The sequence below is a fragment of the Ambystoma mexicanum genome, unplaced genomic scaffold, assembly GCF_040938575.1.
Source record: "Ambystoma mexicanum isolate Mex_15411 unplaced genomic scaffold, UKY_AmexF1_1 Mex_scaf48, whole genome shotgun sequence".
NCBI classification, from domain to species: Eukaryota; Metazoa; Chordata; class Amphibia; order Caudata; family Ambystomatidae; genus Ambystoma; species Ambystoma mexicanum.
In genome coordinates, this window is record NW_027182464.1 from 606,478 (window position 1) to 624,589 (window position 18,112).

The window sequence follows — 18,112 nt, forward strand, 5'->3', positions numbered from 1 at the left end:
CAAAAAAGGGGTTTACAGGCATCCTAGACCCCCTAAAGTCCAGAGAATGTTGGTGGACCAAATATGGTGTCAGAGAGCTCTGAATGTCCCAAAAACATTTGCAGCCTGAAAGGGGCATTAACCCACATCCTAGACCACTGAAAGTCCCAAAAATATTTTTGGCACGGAAAATGCATCCTACACCCCTGAAAGTTCAGAAAATGTTGGCAGCTCAAAACAAATGCCTTAAAATGCATCTTAGGCCTTAAAAAATGTTGAAAACTTTGGAGACCTAAAAAAGGGGTTTACAGGCATCCTAAAGCCCCTAAAATCCAGAAAATATTGGTGGACCAAAAACTGTGTCAGAGAGCTTTGAATATCCCAAAAACATTTGCAGCCTGAAAGGGGCATTAACCCACATCCTAGACCACTGAAATTTCCCAAAATATTTTTGGCACGAAAAATGCATCCTACACCCCTGAAAGTTCAGAAAATGTTGGCAGCCCAAAAAAGGCATTAAAATGCATTTTAGACCTCCAAAAATGTTGAACACTTTGGAGGCCCAGAAAAGAGGTTTACAGGCATCCTAGACCCCCTAAAGTCCAGAAAATATTGGTGGACTAAAACCTGTGTCAGAGAGCTTTGAATGCCCCAAAACATTTGCAGCCTGAAAGGGGCATTAACCCGCATCCTAGACCACTGAAATTTCCCAAAATATTTTTGGCACGAAAAATGCATCCTACACCCCTGAAAGTTCAGAAAATGTTGGCAGCTCAAAAAAATGCCTTAAAATGCATCTTAGGCCTTCAAAAATGTTGAAAACTTTGGAGGCCCAGAAACAGGCTTTACAGGCACCCTAGACCCCCTAAAGTCCAGAAAATGTTGGTGGACCAAAAACGGTGGCAGAGAGCTCTGAATGTCCCAAAAACATTTGCAGCCTGAAAGGGGCATTAACCCGCATCCTAGACCACTGAAATTCCCAAAAACATTTCTGCCACGAAAAATGCATCCTATACCCCTGAAAGCTCAGAATATGTTAGCAGCCTAAAGAAGGCCTTAAAATGCATTTTAGGCCTAAAAAAATGTTGAAAACTTTGGACGCCCAAAAAAGGGGTTTATAGGCTTCCTAGAGACCCTAAAGTCCAGAAAATGTTGGTGGACCAAAAACTGTGTCAGAGATCTCTGAATGTCCCAAAAACATTTGCAGACTTAAAGATGCATTAACCCGCATCCTAGACCACTGAAATTCCCAGAAATATTTTTGGCACGAAAAATGCATCCTACACCCCTGAAAGGTCAGAAAATGTTGGCAGCCCAAAAAAGGCATTAAAATGCATTTTAGACCTCCAAAAATGTTGAACACTTTGGAGGCCCAGAAAAGGGGTTTACAGGCATCCTAGACCCCCTAAAGTCCAGAAAATATTGGTGGACCAAAAACTGTGTCAGAGAGCTTTGAATGTCCCAAAAACATTTGCAGCCTGAAAGGGGCATTAACCCGCATCCTAGACCACTGAAATTCCCAGAAATATTTTTGGCACGAAAAATACATCCTACACCCCTGAAATTTCCGAATATGTTAGCAGCCCAAAAAAGGCATTAAAATGCATTTTAGACCTGCAAAAAATGTTGAAAACTTTGGAGGCCCAAAAAAGGGGTTTACAGGCATCCTAGACCCCCTAAAGTCCACAAAATGTTGGTGGAGCAAAAACTGTGTCAGAGAGCTCTAAATGTCCCAAAAACATTTGCAGACTTAAAGGGGAATTAACCCGCATCCTAGACCACTGAAATTCCCAGAAATATTTTTGGCACGAAAAATGCATCCTACACCCCTGAAGGTTCAGAATATGTTAGCAGTCCAATAAAGGCATTAAAATGCATTTTAGACCTACAAAAATGTTGAAAACTTTGGAGGCCCAAAAAAGGGGTTTACAGGCATCCTAGACCCCCTAAAGTCCAGAGAATGTTGGTGGACCAAATATGGTGTCAGAGAGCTCTGAATGTCCCAAAAACATTTGCAGCCTGAAAGGGGCATTAACCCACATCCTAGACCACTGAAAGTCCCAAAAATATTTTTGGCACGGAAAATGCATCCTACACCCCTGAAAGTTCAGAAAATGTTGGCAGCTCAAAACAAATGCCTTAAAATGCATCTTAGGCCTTAAAAAATGTTGAAAACTTTGGAGACCTAAAAAAGGGGTTTACAGGCATCCTAAAGCCCCTAAAATCCAGAAAATATTGGTGGACCAAAAACTGTGTCAGAGAGCTTTGAATATCCCAAAAACATTTGCAGCCTGAAAGGGGCATTAACCCACATCCTAGACCACTGAAATTTCCCAAAATATTTTTGGCACGAAAAATGCATCCTACACCCCTGAAAGTTCAAAAAATGTTGGCAGCCCAAAAAAGGCATTAAAATGCATTTTAGACCTCCAAAAATGTTGAACACTTTGGAGGCCCAGAAAAGAGGTTTACAGGCATCCTAGACCCCCTAAAGTCCAGAAAATATTGGTGGACTAAAACCTGTGTCAGAGAGCTTTGAATGCCCCAAAACATTTGCAGCCTGAAAGGGGCATTAACCCGCATCCTAGACCACTGAAATTTCCCAAAATATTTTTGGCACGAAAAATGCATCCTACACCCCTGAAAGTTCAGAAAATGTTGGCAGCCCAAAAAAGGCATTAAAATGCATTTTAGACATCCAAAAATGTTGAACACTTTGGAGGCCCAGAAAAGAGGTTTACAGGCATCCTAGACCCCCTAAAGTCCAGAGAATGTTGGTGGACCAAATATGGTGTCAGAGAGCTCTGAATGACCCAAAAACATTTGCAGCCTGAAAGGGGCATTACCCCGCATCCTAGACCACTGAAATTCCCAGAAATATTTTTGGCACGAAAAATGCATCCTACACCCCTGAAATTTCTGAATATGTTAGCAGCCCAAAGAAGGCATTAAAATGCATTTTAGACCTGCAAAAAATGCTGAAAACTTTGGAGGCCCAAAAAAGGGGTTTACAGGCATCCTAGACCCCCTAAAGTCCAGAAAATGTTGGTGGACCAAAAACTGTGTCAGAGAGCTCTGAATGTCCCAAAAACATTTGCAGACTTAAAGGGGAATTAAACCGCATCCTAGAACACTGAAATTCCTAGAAATATTTTTGGCACGAAAAATGCATCCTACACCCCTGAAGGTTCAGAATATGTTAGCAGCCCAATAAAGGCATTAAAATGCATTTTAGACCTACAAAAATGTTGAAAACTTTGGAGGCCCAAAAAAGGGGTTTACAGGCATCCTAGACCCCCTAAAGTCCAGAGAATGTTGGTGGACCAAATATGGTGTCAGAGAGCTCTGAATGTCCCAAAAACATTTGCAGACTTAAAGGGGAATTAACCCGCATCCTAGACCACTGAAATTCCCAGAAATATTTTTGGCACGAAAAATGCATCCTACACCCCTGAAGGTTCAGAATATGTTAGCAGCCCAGTAAAGGCATTAAAATGCATTTTAGACCTACAAAAATTTTGAAAACTTTGGAGGCCCAAAAAAGGGGTTTACAGGCATCCTAGACCCCCTAAAGTCCAGAGAATGTTGGTGGACCAAATATGGTGTCAGAGAGCTCTGAATGTCCCAAAACATTTGCAGCCTGAAAGGGGTATTAACCCGCATCCTAGACCACTGAAATTCCCAAAAATATTTTTGGCACGGATAATGCATCCTACACCCCTGAAAGTTCTGAAACTGTTGGCAGCACAAAAAAGGCCTTAAAATGCATCTTATGCCTTCAAAAATAATGAAAACTTTGGAGGCCCAAAAATGGAGTTTAAAGGCCTCCTAGACACCTAAAGTCCAGAAAATGTTGGTGGACCAAAAATGGTGTCAGAGAGCTCTGAATGTCCCAAAAACATTTGCAGCCTGAAAGGGGCATTAACCCGCATCCTAGACCACTGAAATTTCCCAAAATATTTTTGGCACGAAAAATGCATCCTACACCCCTGAAAGTTCAGAATATGTTAGCAGCCCAAAGAAGGCCTTAAAATGCATTTTAGGCCTACAAAAATGTTGAAAACTTTGTAAGCCCAAAAAAGGGGTTTATAGGCATCCTAGAGCCCCTAAAGTCCAGAAAATGTTGGTGGACCAAAAACTGTGTCAGAGAGCTCTGAATGTCCCAAAAACATTTGCAGACTTAAAGATGCATTAACCCGAATCCTAGACCCCTGAAATTCCCAGAAATATTTTTGGCACGAAAAATGCATCCTACACCCCTGAAAGTTCAGAAAATGTTGGCAGCCCAAAAAAGGCATTAAAATGCATTTTAGACCTCCAAAAATGTTGAAAACTTTGGAGGCCCAAAAAAGGGGTTTACAGGCATCCTAGACCCCCTAAAGTCCAGATAATATTGGTGGACTAAAACCTGTGTCAGAGAGCTTTGAATGCCCCAAAACATTTGCAGCCTGAAAGGGGCCTTAACCCGCATCCTAGACCACTGAAATGTCCCAAAATATTTTTGGCACGAAAAATGCATCCTACACCCCTGAAAGTTCAGAAAATTTTGGCAGTTCAAAAAAATGCCTTAAAATGCATCTTAGGCTTTCAAAAATGTTGAAAACTTTGGAGGCCCAAAAACAGGCTTTACAGGCACCCTAGACCCCCTAAAGTCCAGAAAATGTTGGTGGACCAAAAACGGTGGCAGAGAGCTCTGAATGTCCCAAAAACATTTGCAGCCTGAAAGGGGCATTAACCCGCATCCTAGACCACTGAAATTCCCAAAAATATTTCTGCCACGAAAAATGCATCCTATACCCCTGAAAGCTCAGAATATGTTAGCAGCCCAAAGAAGGCCTTAAAATGCATTTTAGGCCTAAAAAAATGTTGAAAACTTTGGATGCCCAAAAAAGGGGTTTATAGGCATCCTAGAGCCCCTAAAGTCCAGAAAATGTTGGTGGACCAAAAACTGTGTCAGAGATCTCTGAATGTCCCAAAAACATTTGCAGACTTTAAGATGCATTAACCCGCATCCTAGACCACTGAAATTCCCAGAAATATTTTTGGCACGAAAAATGCATCCTACACCCCTGAAAGTTCAGAAAATGTTGGCAGCCCAAAAAAGGCATTAAAACGCATTTTAGACCTCCAAAAATGTTGAACACTTTGGAGGCCCAGAAAAGAGGTTTACAGGCATCCTAGACCCCCTAAAGTCCAGAAAATATTGGTGGACTAAAACCTGTGTCAGAGAGCTTTGAATGCCCCAAAACATTTGCAGCCTGAAAGGGGCATTAACCCGCATCCTAGACCACTGAAATTTCCCAAAATATTTTTGGCACGAAAAATGCATCCTACACCCCTGAAAGTTCAGAAAATGTTGGCAGTTCAAAAAAATGCCTTAAAATGCATCTTAGGCCTTCAAAAATGTTGAAAACTTTGGAGGCCCAAAAACAGGCTTTACAGGCACCCTAGACCCCCTAAAGTCCAGAAAATGTTGGTGGACCAAAAACGGTGGCAGAGAGCTCTGAATGTCCCAAAAACATTTGCAGCCTGAAAGGGGCATTAACCCGCATCCTAGACCACTGAAATTCCCAAAAATATTTCTGCCACGAAAAATGCATCCTATACCCCTGAAAGCTCAGAATATGTTAGCAGCCCAAAGAAGGCCTTAAAATGCATTTTAGGCCTAAAAAAATGTTGAAAACTTTGGAAGCCCAAAAAAGGGGTTTATAGGCATCCTAGAGCCCCTAAAGTCCAGAAAATGTTGGTGGACCAAAAACTGTGTCAGAGATCTCTGAATGTCCCAAAAACATTTGCAGACTTTAAAATGCATTAACCCGCATCCTAGACCACTGAAATTCCCAGAAATATCTTTGGCACGAAAAATGCATCCTACACCCCTGAAAGTTCAGAAAATGTTGGCAGCCCAAAAAAGAAATTAAAATGCATTTTAGACCTCCAAAAATGTTGAACACTTTGGAGGCCCAGAAAAGAGGTTTACAGGCATCCTAGACCCCCTAAAGTCCAGAAAATATTGGTGGACTAAAACCTGTGTCAGAGAGCTTTGAATGCCCCAAAACATTTGCAGCCTGAAAGGGGCATTAACCCGCATCCTAGACCACTGAAATTTCCCAAAATATTTTTGGCACGAAAAATGCATCCTACACCCCTGAAAGTTCAGAAAATGTTGGCAGCTCAAAAAAATGCCTTAAAATGCATCTTAGGCCTTCAAAAATGTTGAAAACTTTGGAGGCCCAGAAACAGGCTTTACAGGCACCCTAGACCCCCTAAAGTCCAGAAAATGTTGGTGGACCAAAAACGGTGGCAGAGAGCTCTGAATGTCCCAAAAACATTTGCAGCCTGAAAGGGGCATTAACCCGCATCCTAGACCACTGAAATTCCCAAAAATATTTCTGCCACGAAAAATGCATCTTATACCCCTGAAAGCTCAGAATATGTTAGCAGCCCAAAGAAGGCCTTAAAATGCATTTTAGGCCTAAAAAAATGTTGAAAACTTTGGAAGCCCAAAAAAGGGGTTTATAGGCATCCTAGAGCCCCTAAAGTCCAGAAAATGTTGGTGGACCAAAATCTGTGTCAGAGATCTCTGAATGTCCCAAAAACATTTGCAGACTTTAAGATGCATTAACCCGCATCCTAGACCACTGAAAATCCCAGAAATATTTTTGGCACGAAAAATGCATCCTACACCCCTGAAAGTTCAGAAAATGTTGGCAGCCCAAAAAAGGCATTAAAACGCATTTTAGACCTCCAAAAATGTTGAACACTTTGGAGGCCCAGAAAAGAGGTTTACAGGCATCCTAGACCCCCTAAAGTCCAGAAAATATTGGTGGACTAAAACCTGTGTCAGAGAGCTTTGAATGCCCCAAAACATTTGCAGCCTGAAAGGGGCATTAACCCGCATCCTAGACCACTGAAATTTCCCAAAATATTTTTGGCACGAAAAATGCATCCTACACCCCTGAAAGTTCAGAAAATGTTGGCAGCTCAAAAAAATGCCTTAAAATGCATCTTAGGCCTTCAAAAATGTTGAAAACTTTGGAGGCCCAGAAACAGGCTTTACAGGCACCCTAGACCCCCTAAAGTCCAGAAAATGTTGGTGGACCAAAAACGGTGGCAGAGAGCTCTGAATGTCCCAAAAACATTTGCAGCCTGAAAGGGGCATTAACCCGCATCCTAGACCACTGAAATTCCCAAAAACATTTCTGCCACGAAAAATGCATCCTATACCCCTGAAAGCTCAGAATATGTTAGCAGCCTAAAGAAGGCCTTAAAATGCATTTTAGGCCTAAAAAAATGTTGAAAACTTTGGACGCCCAAAAAAGGGGTTTATAGGCTTCCTAGAGACCCTAAAGTCCAGAAAATGTTGGTGGACCAAAAACTGTGTCAGAGATCTCTGAATGTCCCAAAAACATTTGCAGACTTAAAGATGCATTAACCCGCATCCTAGACCACTGAAATTCCCAGAAATATTTTTGGCACGAAAAATGCATCCTACACCCCTGAAAGTTCAGAAAATGTTGGCAGCCCAAAAAAGGCATTAAAATGCATTTTAGACCTCCAAAAATGTTGAACACTTTGGAGGCCCAGAAAAGGGGTTTACAGGCATCCTAGACCCCCTAAAGTCCAGAAAATATTGGTGGACCAAAAACTGTGTCAGAGAGCTTTGAATGTCCCAAAAACATTTGCAGCCTGAAAGGGGCATTACCCCGCATCCTAGACCACTGAAATTCCCAGAAATATTTTTGGCACGAAAAATACATCCTACACCCCTGAAATTTCCGAATATGTTAGCAGCCCAAAAAAGGCATTAAAATGCATTTTAGACCTGCAAAAAATGTTGAAAACTTTGGAGGCCCAAAAAAGGGGTTTACAGGCATCCTAGACCCCCTAAAGTCCACAAAATGTTGGTGGAGCAAAAACTGTGTCAGAGAGCTCTGAATGTCCCAAAAACATTTGCAGACTTAAAGGGGAATTAACCCGCATCCTAGACCACTGAAATTCCCAGAAATATTTTTGGCACGAAAAATGCATCCTACACCCCTGAAGGTTCAGAATATGTTAGCAGTCCAATAAAGGCATTAAAATGCATTTTAGACCTACAAAAATGTTGAAAACTTTGGAGGCCCAAAAAAGGGGTTTACAGGCATCCTAGACCCCCTAAAGTCCAGAGAATGTTGGTGGACCAAATATGGTGTCAGAGAGCTCTGAATGTCCCAAAAACATTTGCAGCCTGAAAGGGGCATTAACCCACATCCTAGACCACTGAAAGTCCCAAAAATATTTTTGGCACGGAAAATGCATCCTACACCCCTGAAAGTTCAGAAAATGTTGGCAGCTCAAAACAAATGCCTTAAAATGCATCTTAGGCCTTAAAAAATGTTGAAAACTTTGGAGACCTAAAAAAGGGGTTTACAGGCATCCTAAAGCCCCTAAAATCCAGAAAATATTGGTGGACCAAAAACTGTGTCAGAGAGCTTTGAATATCCCAAAAACATTTGCAGCCTGAAAGGGGCATTAACCCACATCCTAGACCACTGAAATTTCCCAAAATATTTTTGGCACGAAAAATGCATCCTACACCCCTGAAAGTTCAGAAAATGTTGGCAGCCCAAAAAAGGCATTAAAATGCATTTTAGACCTCCAAAAATGTGGAACACTTTGGAGGCCCAGAAAAGAGGTTTACAGGCATCCTAGACCCCCTAAAGTCCAGAAAATATTGGTGGACTAAAACCTGTGTCAGAGAGCTTTGAATGCCCCAAAACATTTGCAGCCTGAAAGGGGCATTAACCCGCATCCTAGACCACTGAAATTTCCCAAAATATTTTTGGCACGAAAAATGCATCCTACACCCCTGAAAGTTCAGAAAATGTTGGCAGTTCAAAAAAATGCCTTAAAATGCATCTTAGGCCTTCAAAAATGTTGAAAACTTTGGAGGCCCAAAAACAGGCTTTACAGGCACCCTAGACCCCCTAAAGTCCAGAAAATGTTGGTGGACCAAAAACGGTGGCAGAGAGCTCTGAATGTCCCAAAAACATTTGCAGCCTGAAAGGGGCATTAACCCGCATCCTAGACCACTGAAATTCCCAAAAATATTTCTGCCACGAAAAATGCATCCTATACCCCTGAAAGCTCAGAATATGTTAGCAGCCCAAAGAAGGCCTTAAAATGCATTTTAGGCCTAAAAAAATGTTGAAAACTTTGGAAGCCCAAAAAAGGGGTTTATAGGCATCCTAGAGCCCCTAAAGTCCAGAAAATGTTGGTGGACCAAAAACTGTGTCAGAGATCTCTGAATGTCCCAAAAACATTTGCAGACTTTAAAATGCATTAACCCGCATCCTAGACCACTGAAATTCCCAGAAATATTTTTGGCACGAAAAATGCATCCTACACCCCTGAAAGTTCAGAAAATGTTGGCAGCCCAAAAAAGGCATTAAAATGCATTTTAGACCTCCAAAAATGTTGAACACTTTGGAGGCCCAGAAAAGAGGTTTACAGGCATCCTAGACCCCCTAAAGTCCAGAAAATATTGGTGGACTAAAACCTGTGTCAGAGAGCTTTGAATGCCCCAAAACATTTGCAGCCTGAAAGGGGCATTAACCCGCATCCTAGACCACTGAAATTTCCCAAAATATTTTTGGCACGAAAAATGCATCCTACACCCCTGAAAGTTCAGAAAATGTTGGCAGCTCAAAAAAATGCCTTAAAATGCATCTTAGGCCTTCAAAAATGTTGAAAACTTTGGAGGCCCAGAAACAGGCTTTACAGGCACCCTAGACCCCCTAAAGTCCAGAAAATGTTGGTGGACCAAAAACGGTGGCAGAGAGCTCTGAATGTCCCAAAAACATTTGCAGCCTGAAAGGGGCATTAACCCGCATCCTAGACCACTGAAATTCCCAAAAACATTTCTGCCACGAAAAATGCATCCTATACCCCTGAAAGCTCAGAATATGTTAGCAGCCTAAAGAAGGCCTTAAAATGCATTTTAGGCCTAAAAAAATGTTGAAAACTTTGGACGCCCAAAAAAGGGGTTTATAGGCTTCCTAGAGACCCTAAAGTCCAGAAAATGTTGGTGGACCAAAAACTGTGTCAGAGATCTCTGAATGTCCCAAAAACATTTGCAGACTTAAAGATGCATTAACCCGCATCCTAGACCACTGAAATTCCCAGAAATATTTTTGGCACGAAAAATGCATCCTACACCCCTGAAAGTTCAGAAAATGTTGGCAGCCCAAAAAAGGCATTAAAATGCATTTTAGACCTCCAAAAATGTTGAACACTTTGGAGGCCCAGAAAAGGGGTTTACAGGCATCCTAGACCCCCTAAAGTCCAGAAAATATTGGTGGACCAAAAACTGTGTCAGAGAGCTTTGAATGTCCCAAAAACATTTGCAGCCTGAAAGGGGCATTACCCCGCATCCTAGACCACTGAAATTCCCAGAAATATTTTTGGCACGAAAAATACATCCTACACCCCTGAAATTTCCGAATATGTTAGCAGCCCAAAAAAGGCATTAAAATGCATTTTAGACCTGCAAAAAATGTTGAAAACTTTGGAGGCCCAAAAAAGGGGTTTACAGGCATCCTAGACCCCCTAAAGTCCACAAAATGTTGGTGGAGCAAAAACTGTGTCAGAGAGCTCTGAATGTCCCAAAAACATTTGCAGACTTAAAGGGGAATTAACCCGCATCCTAGACCACTGAAATTCCCAGAAATATTTTTGGCACGAAAAATGCATCCTACACCCCTGAAGGTTCAGAATATGTTAGCAGTCCAATAAAGGCATTAAAATGCATTTTAGACCTACAAAAATGTTGAAAACTTTGGAGGCCCAAAAAAGGGGTTTACAGGCATCCTAGACCCCCTAAAGTCCAGAGAATGTTGGTGGACCAAATATGGTGTCAGAGAGCTCTGAATGTCCCAAAAACATTTGCAGCCTGAAAGGGGCATTAACCCACATCCTAGACCACTGAAAGTCCCAAAAATATTTTTGGCACGGAAAATGCATCCTACACCCCTGAAAGTTCAGAAAATGTTGGCAGCTCAAAACAAATGCCTTAAAATGCATCTTAGGCCTTAAAAAATGTTGAAAACTTTGGAGACCTAAAAAAGGGGTTTACAGGCATCCTAAAGCCCCTAAAATCCAGAAAATATTGGTGGACCAAAAACTGTGTCAGAGAGCTTTGAATATCCCAAAAACATTTGCAGCCTGAAAGGGGCATTAACCCACATCCTAGACCACTGAAATTTCCCAAAATATTTTTGGCACGAAAAATGCATCCTACACCCCTGAAAGTTCAGAAAATGTTGGCAGCCCAAAAAAGGCATTAAAATGCATTTTAGACCTCCAAAAATGTTGAACACTTTGGAGGCCCAGAAAAGAGGTTTACAGGCATCCTAGACCCCCTAAAGTCCAGAAAATATTGGTGGACTAAAACCTGTGTCAGAGAGCTTTGAATGCCCCAAAACATTTGCAGCCTGAAAGGGGCATTAACCCGCATCCTAGACCACTGAAATTTCCCAAAATATTTTTGGCACGAAAAATGCATCCTACACCCCTGAAAGTTCAGAAAATGTTGGCAGTTCAAAAAAATGCCTTAAAATGCATCTTAGGCCTTCAAAAATGTTGAAAACTTTGGAGGCCCAAAAACAGGCTTTACAGGCACCCTAGACCCCCTAAAGTCCAGAAAATGTTGGTGGACCAAAAACGGTGGCAGAGAGCTCTGAATGTCCCAAAAACATTTGCAGCCTGAAAGGGGCATTAACCCGCATCCTAGACCACTGAAATTCCCAAAAATATTTCTGCCACGAAAAATGCATCCTATACCCCTGAAAGCTCAGAATATGTTAGCAGCCCAAAGAAGGCCTTAAAATGCATTTTAGGCCTAAAAAAATGTTGAAAACTTTGGAAGCCCAAAAAAGGGGTTTATAGGCATCCTAGAGCCCCTAAAGTCCAGAAAATGTTGGTGGACCAAAAACTGTGTCAGAGATCTCTGAATGTCCCAAAAACATTTGCAGACTTTAAAATGCATTAACCCGCATCCTAGACCACTGAAATTCCCAGAAATATTTTTGGCACGAAAAATGCATCCTACACCCCTGAAAGTTCAGAAAATGTTGGCAGCCCAAAAAAGGCATTAAAATGCATTTTAGACCTCCAAAAATGTTGAACACTTTGGAGGCCCAGAAAAGAGGTTTACAGGCATCCTAGACCCCCTAAAGTCCAGAAAATATTGGTGGACTAAAACCTGTGTCAGAGAGCTTTGAATGCCCCAAAACATTTGCAGCCTGAAAGGGGCATTAACCCGCATCCTAGACCACTGAAATTTCCCAAAATATTTTTGGCACGAAAAATGCATCCTACACCCCTGAAAGTTCAGAAAATGTTGGCAGCTCAAAAAAATGCCTTAAAATGCATCTTAGGCCTTCAAAAATGTTGAAAACTTTGGAGGCCCAGAAACAGGCTTTACAGGCACCCTAGACCCCCTAAAGTCCAGAAAATGTTGGTGGACCAAAAACGGTGGCAGAGAGCTCTGAATGTCCCAAAAACATTTGCAGCCTGAAAGGGGCATTAACCCGCATCCTAGACCACTGAAATTCCCAAAAATATTTCTGCCACGAAAAATGCATCCTATACCCCTGAAAGCTCAGAATATGTTAGCAGCCTAAAGAAGGCCTTAAAATGCATTTTAGGCCTAAAAAAATGTTGAAAACTTTGGACGCCCAAAAAAGGGGTTTATAGGCTTCCTAGAGACCCTAAAGTCCAGAAAATGTTGGTGGACCAAAAACTGTGTCAGAGAGCTCTGAATGTCCCAAAAACATTTGCAGACTTAAAGGGGAATTAACCCGCATCCTAGACCACTGAAAGTTCAGAAAATGTTGGCAGCTCAAAACAAATGCCTTAAAATGCATCTTAGGCCTTAAAAAATGTTGAAAACTTTGGAGACCCAAAAAAGGGGTTTACAGGCATCCTAAAGCCCCTAAAATCCAGAAAATATTGGTGGACCAAAAACTGTGTCAGAGAGCTTTGAATATCCCAAAAACATTTGCAGCCTGAAAGGGGCATTAACCCACATCCTAGACCACTGAAATTTCCCAAAATATTTTTGGCACGAAAAATGCATCCTACACCCCTGAAAGTTCAGAATATGTTAGCAGCCCAAAAAAGGCTTAAATGCATTATAGGCATGCAAACATGTAAAAGAAAAAAAGGTTGGAGGCTCAAAAAAGGGGTTTACAGGCATCCTAGACCCCCTAAAGTCCAGAAAATATTCGTGGACCAAAAAGTGTGTCAGAGAGCTTTGAATGTCCCAAAACATTTGCAGCCTGAAAGGGGCATTCACCCGCATCCTAGACCACTGAAATTCCCAGAAATATTTTTGGCACGAAAAATGCATCCTACACCCCTGAAGGTTCAGAATATGTTAGCAGCCCAATAAAGGCATTAAAATGCATTTTAGACCTACAAAAATGTTGAAAACTTTGGAGGCCCAAAAAAGGGGTTTACAGGCATCCTAGACCCCCTAAAGTCCAGAGAATGTTGGTGGACCAAATATGGTGTCAGAGAGCTCTGAATGTCCCAAAAACATTTGCAGACTTAAAGGGGAATTAACCCGCATCCTAGACCACTGAAATTCCCAGAAATATTTTTGGCACGAAAAATGCATCCTACACCCCTGAAGGTTCAGAATATGTTAGCAGCCCAATAAAGGCATTAAAATGCATTTTAGACCTACAAAAATGTTGAAAACTTTGGAGGCCCAAAAAAGGGGTTTACAGGCATCCTAGACCCCCTAAAGTCCAGAGAATGTTGGTGGACAAAATATGGTGTCAGAGAGCTCTGAATGTCCCAAAACATTTGCAGCCTGAAAGGGGTATTAACCCGCATCCTAGACCACTGAAATTCCCAAAAATATTTTTGGCACGGATAATGCATCCTACACCCCTGAAAGTTCTGAAACTGTTGGCAGCACATAAAAGGCCTTAAAATGCATCTTATGCCTTCAAAAATAATGAAAACTTTGGAGGCCCAAAAATGGAGTTTAAAGGCCTCCTAGACACCTAAAGTCCAGAAAATGTTGGTGGACCAAAAATGGTGTCAGAGAGCTCTGAATGTCCCATAAACATTTGCAGCCTGAAAGGGGCATTAACCCGCATCCTAGACCACTGAAATTTCCCAAAATATTTTTGGCACGAAAAATGCATCCTACACCCCTGAAAGTTCAGAATATGTTAGCAGCCCAAAGAAGGCCTTAAAATGCATTTTAGGCCTACAAAAATGTTGAAAACTTTGTAAGCCCAAAAAAGGGGTTTATAGGCATCCTAGAGCCCCTAAAGTCCAGAAAATGTTGGTGGACCAAAAACTGTGTCAGAGAGCTCTGAATGTCCCAAAAACATTTGCAGACTTAAAGATGCATTAACCCGAATCCTAGACCCCTGAAATTCCCAGAAATATTTTTGGCACGAAAAATGCATCCTACACCCCTGAAAGTTCAGAAAATGTTGGCAGCTCAAAAAAGGCATTAAAATGCATTTTAGACCTGCAAAAATGTTGAAAACTTTGGAGGCCCAAAAAAGGGGTTCACAGGCATCCTAGACCCCCTAAAGTCCAGAAAATATTGGTGGACTAAAACCTGTGTCAGAGAGCTTTGAATGCCCCAAAACATTTGCAGCCTGAAAGGGGCATTAACCCGCATCCTAGACCACTGAAATTTCCCAAAATATTTTTGGCACGAAAAATGCATCCTACTCCCCTGAAAGTTCAGAAAATGTTGGCAGCTCAAAAAAATGCCTTAAAATGCATCTTAGGCCTTCAAAAATGTTGAAAACTTTGGAGGCCCAAAAACAGGCTTTACAGGCACCCTAGACCCCCTAAAGTCCAGAAAATGTTGGTGGACCAAAAACGGTGGCAGAGAGCTCTGAATGTCCCAAAAACATTTGCAGCCTGAAAGGGGCATTAACCCGCATCCTAGACCACTGAAATTCCCAAAAATATTTCTGCCACGAAAAATGCATCCTATACCCCTGAAAGCTCAGAATATGTTAGCAGCCCAAAGAAGGCCTTAAAATGCATTTTAGGCCTAAAAAAATGTTGAAAACTTTGGAAGCCCAAAAAAGGGGTTTATAGGCATCCTAGAGCCCCTAAAGTCCAGAAAATGTTGGTGGACCAAAAACTGTGTCAGAGATCTCTGAATGTCCCAAAAACATTTGCAGACTTTAAGATGCATTAACCCGCATCCTAGACCACTGAAATTCCCAGAAATATTTTTGGCACGAAAAATGCATCCTACACCCCTGAAAGTTCAGAAAATGTTGGCAGCCCAAAAAAGGCATTAAAACGCATTTTAGACCTCCAAAAATGTTGAACACTTTGGAGGCCCAGAAAAGAGGTTTACAGGCATCCTAGACCCCCTAAAGTCCAGAAAATATTGGTGGACTAAAACCTGTGTCAGAGAGCTTTGAATGCCCCAAAACATTTGCAGCCTGAAAGGGGCATTAACCCGCATCCTAGACCACTGAAATTTCCCAAAATATTTTTGGCACGAAAAATGCATCCTACACCCCTGAAAGTTCAGAAAATGTTGGCAGTTCAAAAAAATGCCTTAAAATGCATCTTAGGCCTTCAAAATGTTGAAAACTTTGGAGGCCCAAAAACAGGCTTTACAGGCACCCTAGACCCCCTAAAGTCCAGAAAATGTTGGTGGACCAAAAACGGTGGCAGAGAGCTCTGAATGTCCCAAAAACATTTGCAGCCTGAAAGGGGCATTAACCCGCATCCTAGACCACTGAAATTCCCAAAAATATTTCTGCCACGAAAAATGCATCCTATACCCCTGAAAGCTCAGAATATGTTAGCAGCCCAAAGAAGGCCTTAAAATGCATTTTAGGCCTAAAAAAATGTTGAAAACTTTGGAAGCCCAAAAAAGGGGTTTATAGGCATCCTAGAGCCCCTAAAGTCCAGAAAATGTTGGTGGACCAAAAACTGTGTCAGAGATCTCTGAATGTCCCAAAAACATTTGCAGACTTTAAAATGCATTAACCCGCATCCTAGACCACTGAAATTCCCAGAAATATCTTTGGCACGAAAAATGCATCCTACACCCCTGAAAGTTCAGAAAATGTTGGCAGCCCAAAAAAGAAATTAAAATGCATTTTAGACCTCCAAAAATGTTTAACACTTTGGAGGCCCAGAAAAGAGGTTTACAGGCATCCTAGACCCCCTAAAGTCCAGAAAATATTGGTGGACTAAAACCTGTGTCAGAGAGCTTTGAATGCCCCAAAACATTTGCAGCCTGAAAGGGGCATTAACCCGCATCCTAGACCACTGAAATTTCCCAAAATATTTTTGGCACGAAAAATGCATCCTACACCCCTGAAAGTTCAGAAAATGTTGGCAGCTCAAAAAAATGCCTTAAAATGCATCTTAGGCCTTCAAAAATGTTGAAAACTTTGGAGGCCCAGAAACAGGCTTTACAGGCACCCTAGACCCCCTAAAGTCCAGAAAATGTTGGTGGACCAAAAACGGTGGCAGAGAGCTCTGAATGTCCCAAAAACATTTGCAGCCTGAAAGGGGCATTAACCCGCATCCTAGACCACTGAAATTCCCAAAAATATTTCTGCCACGAAAAATGCATCCTATACCCCTGAAAGCTCAGAATATGTTAGCAGCCTAAAGAAGGCCTTAAAATGCATTTTAGGTCTAAAAAAATGTTGAAAACTTTGGACGCCCAAAAAAGGGGTTTATAGGCTTCCTAGAGACCCTAAAGTCCAGAAAATGTTGGTGGACCAAAAACTGTGTCAGAGAGCTCTGAATGTCCCAAAAACATTTGCAGACTTAAAGGGGAATTAACCCGCATCCTAGACCACTGAAAGTTCAGAAAATGTTGGCAGCTCAAAACAAATGCCTTAAAATGCATCTTAGGCCTTAAAAAATGTTGAAAACTTTGGAGACCCAAAAAAGGGGTTTACAGGCATCCTAAAGCCCCTAAAATCCAGAAAAGATTGGTGGACCAAAAACTGTGTCAGAGAGCTTTGAATATCCCAAAAACATTTGCAGCCTGAAAGGGGCATTAACCCACATCCTAGACCACTGAAATTTCCCAAAATATTTTTGGCACGAAAAATGCATCCTACACCCCTGAAAGTTCAGAATATGTTAGCAGCCCAAAAAAGGCTTAAATGCATTATAGGCATGCAAACATGTAAAAGAAAAAAAGGTTGGAGGCTCAAAAAAGGGGTTTACAGGCATCCTAGACCCCCTAAAGTCCAGAAAATATTCGTGGACCAAAAAGTGTGTCAGAGAGCTTTGAATGTCCCAAAACATTTGCAGCCTGAAAGGGGCATTCACCCGCATCCTAGACCACTGAAATTTCCAGAAATATTTTTGGCACGAAAAATGCATCCTACACCCCTGAAGGTTCAGAATATGTTAGCAGCCCAATAAAGGCATTAAAATGCATTTTAGACCTACAAAAATGTTGAAAACTTTGGAGGCCCAAAAAAGGGGTTTACAGGCATCCTAGACCCCCTAAAGTCCAGAGAATGTTGGTGGACCAAATATGGTGTCAGAGAGCTCTGAATGTCCCAAAAACATTTGCAGACTTAAAGGGGAATTAACCCGCATCCTAGACCACTGAAATTCCCAGAAATATTTTTGGCACGAAAAATGCATCCTACACCCCTGAAGGTTCAGAATATGTTAGCAGCCCAATAAAGGCATTAAAATGCATTTTAGACCTACAAAAATGTTGAAAACTTTGGAGGCCCAAAAAAGGGGTTTACAGGCATCCTAGACCCCCTAAAGTCCAGAGAATGTTGGTGGACAAAATATGGTGTCAGAGAGCTCTGAATGTCCCAAAACATTTGCAGCCTGAAAGGGGTATTAACCCGCATCCTAGACCACTGAAATTCCCAAAAATATTTTTGGCACGGATAATGCATCCTACACCCCTGAAAGTTCTGAAACTGTTGGCAGCACATAAAAGGCCTTAAAATGCATCTTATGCCTTCAAAAATAATGAAAACTTTGGAGGCCCAAAAATGGAGTTTAAAGGCCTCCTAGACACCTAAAGTCCAGAATATGTTGGTGGACCAAAAATGGTGTCAGAGAGCTCTGAATGTCCCAAAAACATTTGCAG